We start from the raw sequence: 17,971 nt of genomic DNA, 5'->3' as shown, positions 1-17,971 counted from the left end.
TGGATGATGTGCTGTGTGTGTGTGCAGGTACCAACAGACAATTAAATCAATTTTTTCAGTATTTGAATTCACATGACAGTAAAATTAAGTTTACAAGGAGACTCTATCAACTTTTTAGACCTCATCATTGACATCAGTAACCAACAGTATTTATTTGCTATGTACAGGAAAGTAATTTCAGCAGACACAGTAATACCACCCAGTTCCATGCACCCAATAACACATGCAGGCTACCTTTCCATGGTGCACTGCCTACTATTTATACCCCAAACCAACCACATTTTGAAAATAATTAAAGACATACCATACTGCAATGGTTATAGTCCTACCCAAACTGACAACACACTCAGCAGTAAGAAGAGGCAGGGGATAACAGCAGTCCTTTACTCACCTCAAAAAGCACAAAATCACATTGGTAATAAATGGATCCCAGTACTGTATGTTGGTAGGACTTAACAGGTCGTTGCCAGGAAACTAAAATCCAGCAAATATATTCCAGCTTTTGTCACTAGAAATACTGTCCCCAACCGTCTGTTCAACGGTGAAGATAAGATTCCACTCTTAGAACGGAGTGGAAGTTATAGGATTTCCTGCGATCTACACTCCTGGAAATGGAAAAAAGAACACATTGACACCGGTGTGTCAGACCCACCATACTTGCTCCGGACACTGCGAGAGGGCTGTACAAGCAATGATCACACGCACGGCACAGCGGACACACCAGGAACCGCGGTGTTGGCCGTCGAATGGCGCTAGCTGCGCAGCATTTGTGCACCGCCGCCGTCAGTGTCAGCCACTTTGCCGTGGCATACGGAGCTCCATCGCAGTCTTTAACACTGGTAGCATGCCGCGACAGCGTGGACGTGAACCGTATGTGCAGTTGACGGACTTTGAGCGAGGGCGTATAGTGGGCATGCGGGAGGCCGGGTGGACGTACCGCCGAATTGATCAACACGTGGGGCGTGAGGTCTCCACAGTACATCGATGTTGTCGCCAGTGGTCGGCGGAAGGTGCACGTGCCCGTCGACCTGGGACCGGACCGCAGCGACGCACGGATGCACGCCAAGACCGTAGGATCCTACGCAGTGCCGTAGGGGACCGCACCGCCACTTCCCAGCAAATTAGGGACACTGTTGCTCCTGGGGTATCGGCGAGGACCATTCGCAACCGTCTCCATGAAGCTGGGCTACGGTCCCGCACACCGTTAGGCCGTCTTCCGCTCACGCCCCAACATCGTGCAGCCCGCCTCCAGTGGTGTCGCGACAGGCGTGAATGGAGGGACGAATGGAGACGTGTCGTCTTCAGCGATGAGAGTCGCTTCTGCCTTGGTGCCAATGATGGTCGTATGCGTGTTTGGCGCCGTGCAGGTGAGCGCCACAATCAGGACTGCATACGACCGAGGCACACAGGGCCAACACTCGGCATCATGGTGTGGGGAGCGATCTCCTACACTGGCCGTACACCACTGGTGATCGTCGAGGGGACACTGAATAGTGCACGGTACATCCAAACCGTCATCGAACCCATCGTTCTACCATTCCTAGACCGGTAAGGGAACTTGCTGTTCCAACAGGACAATGCACGTCCGCATGTATCCCGTGCCACCCAACGAGCTCTAGAAGGTGTAAGTCAACTACCCTGGCCAGCAAGATCTCCGGATCTGTCCCCCATTGAGCATGTTTGGGACTGGATGAAGCGTCGTCTCACGCGGTCTGCACGTCCAGCACGAACGCTGGTCCAACTGAGGCGCCAGGTGGAAATGGCATGGCAAGCCGTTCCACAGGACTACATCCAGCATCTCTACGATCGTCTCCATGGGAGAATAGCAGCCTGCATTGCTGCGAAAGGTGGATATACACTGTACTAGTGCCGACATTGTGCATGCTCTGTTGCCTGTGTCTATGTGCCTGTGGTTCTGTCAGTGTGATCATGTGATGTATCTGACCCCAGGAATGTGTCAATAAAGTTTCCCCTTCCTGGGACAATGAATTCACGGTGTTCTTATTTCAATTTCCAGGAGTGTATATGACAAATTATATGTACGTCAGAAAGCACTATAACAACTAGACTGACTGAGCATGAAAGGAGTTGGAGACTGACAAAGAAAAATTCTGTTTCTGGTGACCATGCTCTGAATGAAAGTCATTCATATCTTATGAAATGTGATGTTCTCCATAGAAGAACTAAAGGCACAAAACTAAAGCTTCACAAAATTCTAGCTGTTAATAAACACCACGCAAGCAATCCAGACTTGGTCCTTAATGACCAAACACAGTTCCATTGGTCACCCTTACTAAAGTAGGAGCAGTCAGCTATTATTTCTCTGAACATTACATAATAAGCTTGTTATAACTGTTCCACATCAACATTCAATAGACTTCTTACTTCTTCCTCCCTCCCCCCCCCCCCATCCCCCTAACCAGTTTTAAGGCCTGTTCATTAAATTCATTAGTTTGTCCACATGACATAGCCTGACATAGGCTGTACGATTACTCATTTGTACAAATAATTCGGCTTTTACATTCACACAGTTTTAATACTTTAAAATACAGTAATATAACATTTATTTGTTCAGAGTCTATTTCAGTATTACATTATGGCTCTGAGCTCTGAGCACTATGGGACTCAACATCTTAGGTCATAAGTCTATTACATTATGCTAGTGTTTTGTACCGGTATAGTCATAAAAGTCACATATCTTTGCGCAACAATCTTTGTACAGCTATGAACTCTCACTGAAGTTGTGCGAACTATCTGTTTAGTATCAAGTTATCTGACGATGGCCTAAGAAGCCAAAGCCGGTTTATAACGAACTATTAAATAAATATTATTGTACAATATTAATACTGTGTATTTAAGCTTGTAGAGGTTCTAAGTTCACTCATTTAATTGCCTAGTGTTACTTCCACATGCAGGACAATTCGCTCACATAACGTGATGTATTTTAAGGAATTGCTCTCCCGCCCCCTAACGAAGGTCTAGCCCAGGCACCAAATTTTCATTTCGGAACGCTTCGGGACGTACATGGTGTGATTTGCGATGCTTTCATTGTCCGCAGAGTTCCAATTACCATTGAAAGACTTGCCGGCCAACTAATTATGCGAGGTAGAGGAGCCATTAGCGTACAATGGCCGCACGTAAGTCTCCGAAGCGTCAGGCGATTGATGAATTAAATTGACTGGTAGGTGGGGTGTCCATTCTGTTTGCGTGGTGCCACACGACACTCAACTTGTGGGTAGTGTTTCAGGCCGCTGACTGTTGCAGGGTGCGACTCTACAACTTGTCGACAACGGTACGCAAACAAACTTTCTTCTGTGTTCTTTTGATGTGAAAATCACCACTCTGGATACACTCACTGCTGGTCTATAGGTAAAGGTCTTTCAGGATCTGAGACTTATTCATTTTACATCTGCTTACGTACTCTGGAAATCTCTATACATAGTGACGCTCTGATATAGACCACGTGCAGACTGCGTAAGTCCTGTTTTACTCTATTACCAGACCATTCTCTTATGGTGCGTGGGAAGAGCTTTTGTTGGTATTTTCCGTTGTCTTCACTCCAAAGAAGGGATGGGGAAAACCAACCAGGTAAAACATATAGGACCAGTTGTACAATCTGGGTTAAATCCAGGGTCAGCTAACGGAGGAATAGACTTAGTATCGGTTAAATTGGAGCGCAGGTTGTGCGGCACTATTTTATTCCGCGGTTTGTTATTCCCGCAATAGCGTTCCCATTCAGTTAAGTTGGCAGCAACTTCAGAGCATACTGGGTATATTCGCGTACGTTTATTTATATATTTACATTTTCTGTGTGTAGGCCATCAAGCAGATGTGTTTCGCAAACGTCATACATAGACTGAGTAGATTACTACATATAGCACTTACGTGCAGTAATGGTACATGTATTTGTCTTAGTATTCTAATTATCTTACGTGTTACAAGAGAGGGAAAGCAGATTAGAATTCACTGGATGAATATCAACATTTATTTACTAAGAAGGCTTTAAAGAATATCAACATTTATTTACTAAGAAGGCTTTAAACTTTCTTTGGTACAGCTTTGGTTTACAAGTTTTCAAAGCTTGTGGCAGTTTTTTGAACCACATCTGACCATTAATATAAGGACTATTGTCAACTATGTATAATTTTGTCCTCTGCCTGAAGCAGTTCCCTTTACTTCTAGTATCATAATTACGTGTATCACTGCACTTATTTAGTTTGTTTTTACCATTCCGAAAATATATAATAATTTTATACAGATACAAAGAATACACTGTTAGATATTTGTATCGGACAAATATTTCACAACAATAGTCTTTAAACTTTAGTCCATTCATTAACGTAATAGCACTTTTCTGTAACGTTAATATCCTGTTCAGATGGAAAGTCTGCCACACAACCCCACAGTTCTATACCATAATTAAGAAATAGATAAATTGTCCCATGGTAAACAATTTTTGTGTTTGGATTGGCACTATTTTTGCCAACCGACTCATAAGATACAAGCTACTGCTGACTTTCTCACACACAGAGGTAATGTTGTTTACCCAATGGAGATTTTTATCCAGATGGACACCAAGAAATTTAATGTTATCTGTTTCTGCTGATGTAATACCACAAATATTGTTTATTTGAGCCTCATGAGAGCTAGTTGCTTTAAATGTTAGTAGCTGGGATTTACTGATGTTGGTGTTTAGACCCTGATTTAGATTATATGCAGTTACTTTCGTCACACCCTTAGTTGCAACTGAACGTAATGTCTCGAAGTCTTTTTCATAAAATAAGAGGGAGGTATCATTAGCATAGGTTACTAGATAAGAGTTGAAGGGTTGTGCCATGACATTGACATAAAACAAGAAGAGAAAGGGACCAAGGATCGATCCCTGTGGCACCCCACGGATTACTTTACCTCTAGAAGATTGGAAATTTATTACCTCGTTATCTATTTTACATGAAATTTTAGTCCATTGATTGTGATTTGTCAAGTATGTGGTCAGTAATTGCATAGATGAGTCCTTGATGTTGTAATGAGCAACCCATGGCTGACTGAGTCAAAGGCTTTGGGAAGATCTAAGAATATGCCAGCTGTCTTCATACCTTGGTCTAGGAGAGTGCACACTTTATAGAGAAATCCAGCAATTGCAGTAGTTGTGCACTGATCTTTCCTAAAGCCATGCTGTGTTTCTGTTATCAGTTTCTTATTTGTAAAATAATCAGTGATCTGAGAAAGAATAACCAGTTCAAAAACCTTACGAAAGGTAGAGATCAGTAATATTGGGCAGTAGTTTGAAACCTCTTTTGTACTCCCCTTCTTATGCACTGGTTTAACAATGCTTATCTTTAAACTGCTAGGATAAGTGCTTTCTCTAATACTACAGTTTATGAGGTGCATTAGTCGTTTAACTATTTCTTTTATGCGTTTTAACTACTATACTTGACATATCATCCCATCCAGCTTGGTACTTGTTCTTTAAAGTGAGTATTATCTTTCTCATATCATTTTCTTTAACCTCATTAGATTCAAAACTCACTGCTTGAGGAGTGTGCTTCAGTATCTCTCAGCACATTTCTAAAATGTGTTGTAAAGGATGAGCCAGACAGTAGGAGATTTTACTTTATTATATGAACTTTCAAATCGTAACTTCAGTTTTCCATTATGGCCAAGCCACAGCCGGCAGTGTTAGCTGCCTGTAAATTCTTTCGTCCCACGGTATAGTAACAGGAAGTGAGCACCGAGGAAGGGCGCCTTGATCACGCGCCTCTTTCATGTGCTTACGAAGTAACGCCGCCTCAGACGTCGCTTAGCAGGCAACGCTCTGGAAAGTTCCATGCCGCCCGCACGGTTTGCTCGGTCCTGACCAATCAGGGCGGAGGAAGCCGCGTGGTGCGTCGAATATACCCGGCCGCCCATCGCCGGGCCCGCTCTCTTGTATTCTTGCTCACCCGCGGGTCGGATGCGCGCCCTGTAGTATTGAACATCTTACGCTTCTCCCGGTGCTGCGGCACTGTGGACTTAGTTTTGGCAGACAAGAACCTTCGGTAGCTTCGCGAACAATGTTTCGCCAAACACTAAGCTCTGGCTCACCCTCACCTCCCTAGGCCTATGCAACCCCTTTCAACATACTTTCGCCATAAATGGCCTTTCTCTAAAAATAATCCTATTCATTCCGTAACGCCCACCGCCTGCCCATACTTCCATCCTGTACAGTGTGTTGGATTTCCTGTTAGTGTTATGAAATGTTTATGAAGGAGGTTACATAATGGTTTGGGTGCCTTTATAATATTACCATTCTGTATAATGCATAAGGGTTTATTGTCCCTAGTTGTGGAGGTTTTTCGTTACTTATTGATCATTTGCCATGACGTCTTTCTTACATTTGTAGTTTGAGAGATTTCATTACTGTGGACTTCTTTTCTAAGGTTTGAAAGTTTGCTTTAAGGGTTTTATTAACAGTGTTATATTTTTGTTTGAAAATGTACAGTCTTGTTGATTTGTACAGGACATTCAGGTCATGAATATTTTGCCTGAGTTTAATAAAGATGGGTGAGTCTGAGTTTGTTATTCCTTCCACTCTGTGTATTGGCCCTGTCTGCTTTTCTGTAATGGGACAACGGAATCAAAATGTCCCAGTAGGATGTCATAAGACTCATCCCATGTGTTATCTGATCGTTCCATATGGTAGATTCGATCCCACTTCTCCTCAGCTAGTTTTATTTTCAGAGAGTTTATGTTACTATTACTCATAACTCGTTTCTTTTGAAGCGTTTGTGGTATTATTTTAGGAGCTGTTCTTCTATATTCTATCTGTTGTGCAAGGTGGTCTGAGTAATGTAAATCTATGGTACGAAACTTAGCAGTATCTTCAGAAGTTTAGTTAATTATTGCATAGTCTATCCTGGTAGAACAAGAATCTGAGACTCTGGTATCCATGGCAACTATATTTCTAAGATTGTATGAAGTTTATCATCTACAAGTTTCATGTTAACAATGCTACTGGAGCATGCATCAATGTTAAGTTCCCCAAGTATAGTAAGGTCATTGGGACCAGTTTGCCTATGGTATTGAATCTATTGAGAAATTTTACTTTAGTCGTCGTCTAGGGAAATAGCTTGTCTAATATGAGCAATAACCAGATCGCCAAACTGTTCGTGTGAGGATATTTCGAGGCTGGTAGATACTGTAGACCAGTTCAAGAGTCTAGTAAGAAACACAGAAACCTCTGCTGCCTCATTCAATGAAAACATTAGAGTAACACATTTAACCAAGATTGTAGCGTACCAGTACTTGTATATATAATGATCTATCGTAAAACTAGTTAAATGGTCAGGTATTTGTTGTTTGACGAGAAAGAGATCTCTCTAGAGTTCCGAATAAAGTATGGGAAAATATGATATAGTTGCCATTCATAAACAACTTCACACAGATCGATAGGGGAGCTGCAACAGACGATCTCCCCCCTTCCTCCTCCAAGAAAGAAACACGTAAATATTATGCCTACAAAAGGTAGCAGAGGCTACAGATCGGTGGTGCCCCGTATACGGAATTACGCCCGTATTACATGTTGTGCCTAAACTATACACCCATGCAACAGCACCCCAAGCAAGCATATCTGTAACTACAGGTTGGTTCACATAGAACTATTACACCATCCATGTGCCCCAGGAGTATTGGGACAAGGGTGATTCTGGCACAAAATACCGTTATCCGAGATGGCGGCGATGACGTCATCCAAGATTGTGGCCATGACATCATCCAAGATGGCAGGAAGATAGGTCAATTGGGATACCTCCACTAACCTTATCCCCTCTCCCAGAAAGTGGTGGGAAGTTCAAATTCCATCAGGACAATGCAGCATACCTCTACTAACCTAAGAAAATGGCGGGAAGATAGGTCAATAGGGCTATCTCTACTAACCTAAGAAAATGGCGGGAAAGAAAGTGCACTTGGGCTACCTCCACTAACCTAAGTCACTCGACAGTCACCTTGTCCTAGAAAATTGCGGGGAGAGTCCACTTGCTGTATTTGTTATCCGTTATATTCTATATTTAAATGCCCCGGTTCTTCACGTACCACATGAAACATAACGAGTTTTTTTTATATTTAGAGAGAGTCCATTACAGTTAAAGCATTTCAGAATGTCATCAAATGCATTGTTCGCAGATGTTTCCTGGTTGTTTCCTGTTGCTTTACCAACTAGAAGAGAAGTATCGTCAGTGAATAGGGCGAACTTGCTCCATGACATGGTGCAGTGTGGGAGGTCATTTGTAAATATAAGAAACAGTAAGGGTCCCAATACCAAGCCTTGAGGCACTCCAGTGTTGACTGTGCCCCACTTGGATAAAGTTGGGATTCCATTGCCGTCAGTTTCCTATCTGTAAGGTAGGATTGAATCCATGTCCCCATTATTCCATTGAATCCATAATAGTCTGCGTTACTTAGCAGAATTTCATGGTTGACAAAATCAGACGCCTTGAATAGGTCACATAGGATTCCAAATGGTACCAATTTTTGTTAACAGATTCGAGAATTTGATTGGTCCTTGTACAGCCTGTTACGAATTACAGAAATGAGCAGTTCTAACACCAAGCACAGTATGAACGTGTCTCCATTTTATCTGCATGACCACATCCCCAAATTCTCACAAAAACAGCTCCTTCACTTGTGCACATTTTAGTCTGCATGTGACCCACCAAGGCTTGCGAAGACTTCATTCAGTTTGGCACAGCAGACCAAGCAGAGTGTGAAAAGCATGTTCAAGCTATACTGTAGGTGTATTCCCCCGTATTTCATCTAAGGGCCCAAATACGGAATGTCGACAAATTTCTGGTTTCGCCAAGAGGAAAAAGTAATGAAATATCGAGGTTTAAAAGGTGTTTGTATCTTCTTAAATTATATTGTTTTTACACCATATGGGGTGAAACACTGCACGGCATCCAGGCGTATGGTTATAAGTTCTACAATCCACTTGCCATGTATATGCAATAATGTGGCAAACAACGGAGTTGAAAATCATTTTGTTTGAGTTCCAAGCTGTAAAGAGATGGTTCTACTAAATGATTTGAAAGGTTGTTTTCGAAGGCTTCCTGCATACACATTCATATTAATACTATAAAAAGATGTAGTTTAGATATACTAACGAAACATACTTATATTACAGATATAGCAGTAGCTTTTTTTTTTTTTTAAATGTTGACAGCTTAGCTACTAAACGTTTAATAAACAATAAACTTCGTGTACTTCCTGTCAAATTTAAATCTTAGGACACGACGCGTTCTCCAACTTAATTAATCAGTTCTTTTCAGAAATGGAACTTCCGGAATCTTGCCTCCTTTTGGAGAAATTTCTGCAGACGTTATGGTTGTGCCATAGTTTTTTTTCCTCACAGATTCGATTCAGTAATTATTATTTATCCGAGCTACCATATAGGCTTTCACCGCTACGGTGATTACAAACGATGTTTGTGAGAGCTAGTAGCGTGTTTCTTGAGTCGTCCTGGAACGTATGCTCTCGGAACTTTATATAACTTATACACTCGCGATTTAGTCGGACAAATGGGCCGTGCGAGAGAGTAGCTCTCTTCATTTTAATGCAGTTCCCGGTTAGATCGATTTTACCGCGCAATCCGCTGTGTATTCGCCGGTCCGCACAACTGGTTTCGACGATTCAACCGAGTTAGACTCTTCACACATGGCAATCCAGTAGTGCGGTTACAGAAAAAGCACTCCGTCATCAGGCCACAAGTGGCCCGTCGGGACCATCCGACCGCCGTGTCATCCTCACTGAGGATGCGGGTAGGAGGAGCGTGTGGTCACCACACCGCTCTCCCGGTCTTTACGATGGTTTTCTTCGACTGGAGCCGCTACTATTCGGTCGAGTAGCTCCTCAATTGGCATCACGAGGCTGATTGCGCCCCGAAAAATGGCAACAGCGCATGGCGGCCCAGATGGTCACCCATCCAAGTGCCGGCCACGCCCGACAGCGCTTAACCTCGGTGATCTGATGGGAACCGGTGTATCCACTGCGGCAAGGCCGTTGCCCGCGGTTTCAGAGGGTGGGGGTAAATTGTTGCCTCGGGTGGTTGTGCACTTTGTCGTTTATTAGCGCTTTGTTATTGATAAATCACGCGCACTTCCTGCGTCGTTTTAAAGAATTCTGTGCTTTTCTCACTCTTGACGTGGAGCTTTTCGTCATTGAAGTAGAACGTCATCCTGTTGTTTGGGTTAAGGAAATTAGGATTACAGCAATAAGATCGAAAAACGTAATGCTTGAGAAGATATGTGTGAAAGACATGTAATAATTTTGTTCACGTCTGTATTTTCTTTTCGATAAAAAACAGACAGAAAAATTTCATAACTGGCTTGCACAGACAGCTCTTGTTACAGAGATTTGCCACGCGGCTCACAGTCAGTTGTGTGCCCGGCGTTTCAACCGCGTGGCTCAACACTCGATAGTCGCGCATAGCAGCGATTAAACTGAAATGGCCTCAATGAAGTCGCCAGTGTGAGAGGAGCCAGACAGAGTTTTCATGACTTACTTCTTTCTTGCAGTGTCCCCAATCCGCAGAATTCGTAAAGTATGCGAACGAGAATGTGATCGTAGAATTAAAACAAATTTACCAAAAATCTGGGAAGAAGAACAGCTTCCAGGAGGTTGGACGTCGGATCTAATACATCCTATACACAAGAAAGGCGATAAGATGGAACCTGGGAACTACAGGGGAATTTCTTTATTACCTGTGACCTATAAGGTACTCTCAAAAGCATTGCTAAGTAGAGTAGAAGAACAACTAAATCCACAGACTGTTGAGTACCAAGGAGGCTTCAGAAAGGAGAGATCATGCGCAGAACAGATTCTGCATCTAAACTGATAATCGCTTATCAAAAGCAGAGGAGCAAAAAGTTCCTGCTTACATTCACAGACTTCAAGAAAGCCTGTGATTTCGTAGACAGACACAGACTGTTCCAAATTTTAGGGGAGACAACCTTGGATAGAGAATCCAGTGAACTGGTTAAGCAGAACCTAAGCAACACAACATCCAAGGTCAAGTTCAGAGGAAAACTGTCGGAGGCCTTTAAGATTAAAACCGGGGTGAGACGGGGAGACGCTCCCCTTTGCTCTTTAACTGTGTCCTCGATCAGGTGATCAGAGAGTGGCGACAAGGAATGAAAGGACTGGGTGGAATACGACTGTCTATCAAGAAGACACAATATATGACAAACATCACGGCAGCTCCTAGATGGATGACAATAGAAGGAGGGAAAATTCAGAAAGTGGTGGGATTCAAACACCTTGGAGAATGGATAGACATTGGACTGACCGAAAAAGAAGCAATGGGAGCACGAATAAACAAAATGAACTTAACATACACTCCTGGAAATGGAAAAAAGAACACATTGACACCGGTGTGTCAGACCCACCATACTTGCTCCGGACACTGCGAGAGGGCTGTACAAGCAATGATCACACGCACGGCACAGCGGACACACCAGGAACCGCGGTGTTGGCCGTCGAATGGCGCTAGCTGCGCAGCATTTGTGCACCGCCGCCGTCAGTGTCAGCCAGTTTGCCGTGGCATACGGAGCTCCATCGCAGTCTTTAACACTGGTAGCATGCCGCGACAGCGTGGACGTGAACCGTATGTGCAGTTGACGGACTTTGAGCGAGGGCGTATAGTGGGCATGCGGGAGGCCGGGTGGACGTACCGCCGAATTGATCAACACGTGGGGCGTGAGGTCTCCACAGTACATCGATGTTGTCGCCAGTGGTCGGCGGAAGGTGCACGTGCCCGTCGACCTGGGACCGGACCGCAGCGACGCACGGATGCACGCCAAGACCGTAGGATCCTACGCAGTGCCGTAGGGGACCGCACCGCCACTTCCCAGCAAATTAGGGACACTGTTGCTCCTGGGGTATCGGCGAGGACCATTCGCAACCGTCTCCATGAAGCTGGGCTACGGTCCCGCACACCGTTAGGCCGTCTTCCGCTCACGCCCCAACATCGTGCAGCCCGCCTCCAGTGGTGTCGCGACAGGCGTGAATGGAGGGACGAATGGAGACGTGTCGTCTTCAGCGATGAGAGTCGCTTCTGCCTTGGTGCCAATGATGGTCGTATGCGTGTTTGGCGCCGTGCAGGTGAGCGCCACAATCAGGACTGCATACGACCGAGGCACACAGGGCCAACACCCGGCATCATGGTGTGGGGAGCGATCTCCTACACTGGCCGTACACCACTGGTGATCGTCGAGGGGACACTGAATAGTGCACGGTACATCCAAACCGTCATCGAACCCATCGTTCTACCATTCCTAGACCGGTAAGGGAACTTGCTGTTCCAACAGGACAATGCACGTCCGCATGTATCCCGTGCCACCCAACGTGCTCTAGAAGGTGTAAGTCAGCTACCCTGGCCAGCAAGATCTCCGGATCTGTCCCCCATTGAGCATGTTTGGGACTGGATGAAGCGTCGTCTCACGCGGTCTGCACGTCCAGCACGAACGCTGGTCCAACTGAGGCGCCAGGTGGAAATGGCATGGCAAGCCGTTCCACAGGACTACATCCAGCATCTCTACGATCGTCTCCATGGGAGAATAGCAGCCTGCATTGCTGCGAAAGGTGGATATACACTGTACTAGTGCCGACATTGTGCATGCTCTGTTGCCTGTGTCTATGTGCCTGTGGTTCTGTCAGTGTGATCATGTGATGTATCTGACCCCAGGAATGTGTCAATAAAGTTTCCCCTTCCTGGGACAATGAATTCACGGTGTTCTTATTTCAATTTCCAGGAGTGTATAAACTATCAACACCCACAATAAGAAGAATATTTAGATAAATGAAAAATTGAAACATTACCAAACAGTGATCCGCCCTGAAGCTCTATATGCAGCAGAAACGCTCAGCAAGAACCGGAGGGATCAAGAGGCTAGAAGAACGACAGATTCTCAGGAGAATATTACGACCTCGAAGAACAGAAGATGGTCAGTTTGGAAACCGAGCCAACCAGGAACTGTATACTTCGGAGGGTTTGTTAATAATGGGTAAACTCCCTCCCACGATACTGCAATCGTATTTTAACTCTGCACCTGGATGCCATTCCTGTGTCCACTGTCTTCAGTTATGGAATGGGAAGATGAAGTTCTTTATAGGGGAAGTATGGCTATCCTTTTGTCCTCCTCGTCACGTGGCATATGAGGTAAAATTGGGCCCTTATGTTACCATCATTTTGTAAAATAAGACGTACATTATTAGGAAGAATAAAAGAAAAGAAAAAAAAAGATGCACTACGAAGTAATTATCGGAATGTGATGGAAAACGGTCCATGTATTGTAAATGTACAGGTAAACAAATGACTACAGTTTCAAAAAAATCGGATGATTTATTAAAGAGAAATAGCGTCACAAATTGAGCACTTCAATAACCCATTACTCCTCCTCTGGTCCTTATGCAAGTGATTATTTGACTTCGATTGATTAATATTGTTCGATGCCCTCCTAACTGATATCATGCCAGATTCTGTCAAACTGGCGCATTAAACCGTCGAAATCCCGAGCCGGTTGGAAGGCCCTGCCATGAGGCTCCAAACGTTCTCAGTTGTGGAGAGATCTGGCGACATTGATGGCAAAGGCAGGGTTTGACAAGCATGAAGACGAGCAGTACAAACTTCCACAGTGTGTGGGCGGGAATATAAGCTGGATGGCTTGTCATGAAGGGCAACAAAACGGAGCATAGAATATCGTCAACGTACCATTGTACTGTAAAGTGCTCGGCTGACAACCAAAGTAGTCCTGCTGTGAAATGAAATGGCATCCCAGACCATCACTACTGGTTGTCGGGCTGTATTGTGTCAGGTAGGTACCCACCACTGCCTCCAGACAAGTCTTTGCTGGTCATCGGGACTCAGTTGGAAAGGGGAAGCATCAAGGAAGACACTTGTACTCCAGTCAATGAGACTCCAGGCCAACTGTACCCAACACAACTGCAAACTGGCTTCACGCCATATAGAGGTCAAAGGCAGCTGGCGCAAGGGGCACAGTGAGCTCAACTCCCGTTTCTATAAACCGCTTATTAATGGTCCTTGTGCTGAATCACCAATTGCACGTCGGGTAGATGATAATAACGAATTCGGGGTACTGAGTGACTCACGTTCTGTTGTCTCTCTAGGTCGACTGCTTCATTCTTGACGCTGTGTTAGGTCATGGTTCGCCCACTCCTGCCAACATCATAGAATAGTGGCATTGCTCCTATTCAAATGTCGAGCGATTCACCGAGTCCTCGCTTCTTTGAGTAAAATTACACGTCCACTCTCAAATGCTGACATCTGCGTATATTGTTCACGGGGCTGTCTGCAAGACATACACAACTGGCCATTAAAATTGCTACACCACGAAGATGACGTGCAACAGACGCGAAATTTAACCGACAGGAAGAAGATGCTGTGATATGCAAATGATTAGCTTTTCAGAACATTCACACAAGGTTGGCGCCGGTGGCGACACCTACAACGTGCTGACATGAGGAAAGTTTCCAATCGATTTCTCATACACAAACAGCAGTTGACCGGCGTTGCCTGGTGAAACGTTGTTGTGATGCCTCGTGTAAGGAGGAGAAAGGCGTACCATCACTTTCCCGACTTTGATAAAGGTCGGATTGTAGCCTATCGCGATTGCGGTTTATCGTATCGCGACACTCCTGCTCGCGTTGGTCGAGATCAATGATTGTTAGCAGAATATGGAATCGGTGGGTTCAGGAGGGTAATACGGAACGCCGTGCTGGATCCCAACGGCCTCGTATCACTAGCAGTCGAGATGACAGGCATCTTATCTGCATGGCTGTAACGGATCGTGCAGCCACGTCTCGATCCCTGAGTCAACAGATGGGGGTTTGCAATACAACAACCATCTACACGAACAGTTCGACGACGTTTGCAGCAGCATGGACTATCAGCTCGGAGACCATGGCTGCGGTTACCCTTTATGCTGCATCATAGACAGGAGCGCCTGCGATGGTGTACTCAACGACGAACCTGGGTGCACAAATGGCAAAACGTCATTTTTTCGGATGAATAAAGGTTCTGTTTACAGCATCATGATGGTCGCATCCGTGTCTGGCGACATCGCGGTGAGCGCACATTGGAAGCGTGTATTCGTCATCGCCATACTGGCGTATCACCCGGCGTGATGGTATGGGGTGCCATTGGTTACACGTCTCGGTCACCTCTTGTTCCCATTGACGGCACTTTGAACATTGGATGTTACATTGCAGATGTGTTACGACCCTTGGCTCTACCCTTAATTCGATTCCTGTAAAACCCTACATTTCGGCAGGATAATTCACGACCGCATGTTGCAGGTCCTGTACGGGCGTTTCTGGATACAAAAAATGTTCGACTGCTGCCCTGGCCAGCACACTCTCCAGATCTCTCACCAATTGAAAAAATCTGGTCAATGGTGACCGAGCAACTGGCTCGTCACAATACGCCAGTCACCACTACCCTTGATGAACTGTGGTATCGTGTTGAAGCTGCATGGGCAGCTGTACCTTTACACGCCATCCAAGCTCTGTTTGAGTCAATACCCAGGCATATCAAGGCCGTTATTACGGCCAGATTTGGTTGTTCTGGGTACTGATTTCTCAGGATCTATGCACCCAAATTGCATGAAAATGTAATCACATGTCAGTTCTAGTATAATATATTTGTCCAATGAATACCCGTTTATCATCTGCATTTTTTTCTTGGTGTAGTAATTTTAATGGCCAGTAGTGTAGATACTGTCCAACTGGGTTCACGGAATGAAATCTGCAGAGACTTTATGCTCCGATATCGACTACTGCTCTGGTTACTATTCTCGTCAGCTGCGCCATGAAATTTCGCTGCAGCGTCACACATTCATCCATCTGCTGCTCTAGTTTACAGTTTTGCGTTTCCCGACGATACCTGTATGAATGTGTTAGTGTCCAGTCTGCATAATTCCTTCGTAGTGCGTCGCTTTTTGTGGGATAGAGCTTGTAGTATATTGTCGGAAGTTTCCATTTAAATAAAATCACAATGTGTGCTTTGGCTGCATTTTAGTAGGTTTTGAAAGAGGAAAATTTTATAGGATTCCGGCTGAAGAGAAAGATGCAGCAAGAAGAATTTTTATACATTAACGTAATTCATCTTAAGACACTATGCAATGTAATAAAGAGATACAGTATTTTAACTTGAACAACTTCGTTATAATAGTTGCTGCGTAATCATGAGAGGTCATATTCTTGACGAATCGACGCTTTTTATTTGTCTGCAGTTGGCTGAAATACTCAATTAAAAATTACATGTAACTGAGCAAGGTCCTACCGAAAGGGTGGCGAGATAAGACCCTGTCAAAGGCGATGGCACAGAAGAACGGGGTGCCAGAGGGGTGGAGGGGAAGCGCAAAAACTAACCGGAACAAAGGACAAGAAAGATAGACAGGACTACGTGAATTCTCCTGCATCTTGTGTTCCTGTCTTCTATCTATAAGAATAAGCATTTCCCTTGGCCCGTGACTGCACACGCATGCTGTTGTTACAGTCTCATTTCGTCCTAGTAACATCATAAAAAAGCGACTATTATGGAACAGACGTTTGTCGCAAACATGGTTAATGGGGCAACATTGCGCTCGGTTAACGTAGCTGTCGTCTACACAGTTCGCTCACGTTCAACAATGGTATTTGCGCTGCTCATTCGCTCCGCCATTGTAGGTTTGCAAAGGTCAGGAGCAGGTGCTGATGCAAATGTGATATTATCTCGAAGACTTCAGATTCTCGCCGATTTCTGCCGAATGAAGAGTGGCGTGAGACGCTATGGTGGAGGAAGCAAGCAATAAAGGTGGGGCGGATATGTAATTTATTTGCTGCTCACAAGTTGCAGTTGGTACGATGTATTGCGTAAATAAGAAGAAATTTAAGAATAAGCCTTCTGTAACTGATTTATAATATTACAGGACTTATCAGTCTTCGTGCCTGTAAGTGGCTATACTTTTTTCGTCTGGCAAACTATACTTCCGTGAACCCTTGTATAAAAAAATTTATACTTTGCGATTGGCACTTGTGTGCATTGCTCAAGCATTTGGTGTCATAAGACCACTGGAAATAGGCATTACTTTTTACTGTATTACGTATTTTGTTGTTATTCAAACGTGAATGAAACACTGACGTATTATAAAGCATTGAAAGTCGAATATGCAGTAGCAGCCATGAATAATAAGACATAATTTTATGTTACCTACATTAACTTATTTTGAAATTTATTACGATTTGTAATTTTAATTACTACAGTGACGCATTTCGTCAATATACACTCCTGGAAATGGAAAAAAGAACACATTGACACCGGTGTGTCAGACCCACCATACTTGCTCCGGACACTGCGAGAGGGCTGTACAAGCAATGATCACACGCACGGCACAGCGGGCACACCAGGAACCGCGGTGTTGGCCGTCGAATGGCGCTAGCTGCGCAGCATTTGTGCACCGCCGCCGTCAGTGTCAGCCAGTTTGCCGTGGCATACGGAGCTCCATCGCAGTCTTTAACACTGGTAGCATGCCGCGACAGTGTGGACGTGAACCGTATGTGCAGTTGACGGACTTTGAGCGAGGGCGTATAGTGGGCATGCGGGAGGCCGGGTGGACGTACCGCCGAATTGCTCAACACGTGGGGCGTGAGGTCTCCACAGTACATCGATGTTGTCGCCAGTGGTCGGCGGAAGGTGCACGTGCCCGTCGACCTGGGACCGGACCGCAGCGACGCACGGATGCACGCCAAGACCATAGGATCCTACGCAGTGCCGTAGGGGACCGCACCGCCACTTCCCAGCAAATTAGGGACACTGTTGCTCCTGGGGTATCGGCGAGGACCATTCGCAACCGTCTCCATGAAGCTGGGCTACGGTCCCGCACACCGTTAGGCCGTCTTCCGCTCACGCCCCAACATCGTGCAGCCCGCCTCCAGTGGTGTC

General features: G+C 45.0%; 1 protein-coding gene and 1 pseudogene across 1 annotated transcript in view; one reads left to right on the top strand and one right to left on the bottom strand.

Annotated features, from left to right (window-relative positions):
* The first annotated feature begins 3,211 nt into the window (after positions 1-3,211).
* The window catches only part of LOC126203689 (fatty acid synthase-like), a 469,334-nt gene continuing 454,574 nt past the window's right edge, over positions 3,212-17,971 (top strand). The window contains exon 1 of the mRNA XM_049938059.1: positions 3,212-3,292. The gene's annotated coding sequence lies outside the window, so the exon portion shown is untranslated. The remainder of the gene's footprint in view (positions 3,293-17,971) is intronic.
* On the bottom strand, positions 9,920-10,037 carry LOC126204666 (5S ribosomal RNA; annotated as a pseudogene).

The sequence above is a fragment of the Schistocerca nitens genome, chromosome 9 (assembly GCF_023898315.1).
Source record: "Schistocerca nitens isolate TAMUIC-IGC-003100 chromosome 9, iqSchNite1.1, whole genome shotgun sequence".
Taxonomy (NCBI): Eukaryota; Metazoa; Arthropoda; class Insecta; order Orthoptera; family Acrididae; genus Schistocerca; species Schistocerca nitens.
Note: the sequence above shows the minus strand (reverse complement) of the source record. Positions and strands in the feature narration are given on the sequence as shown.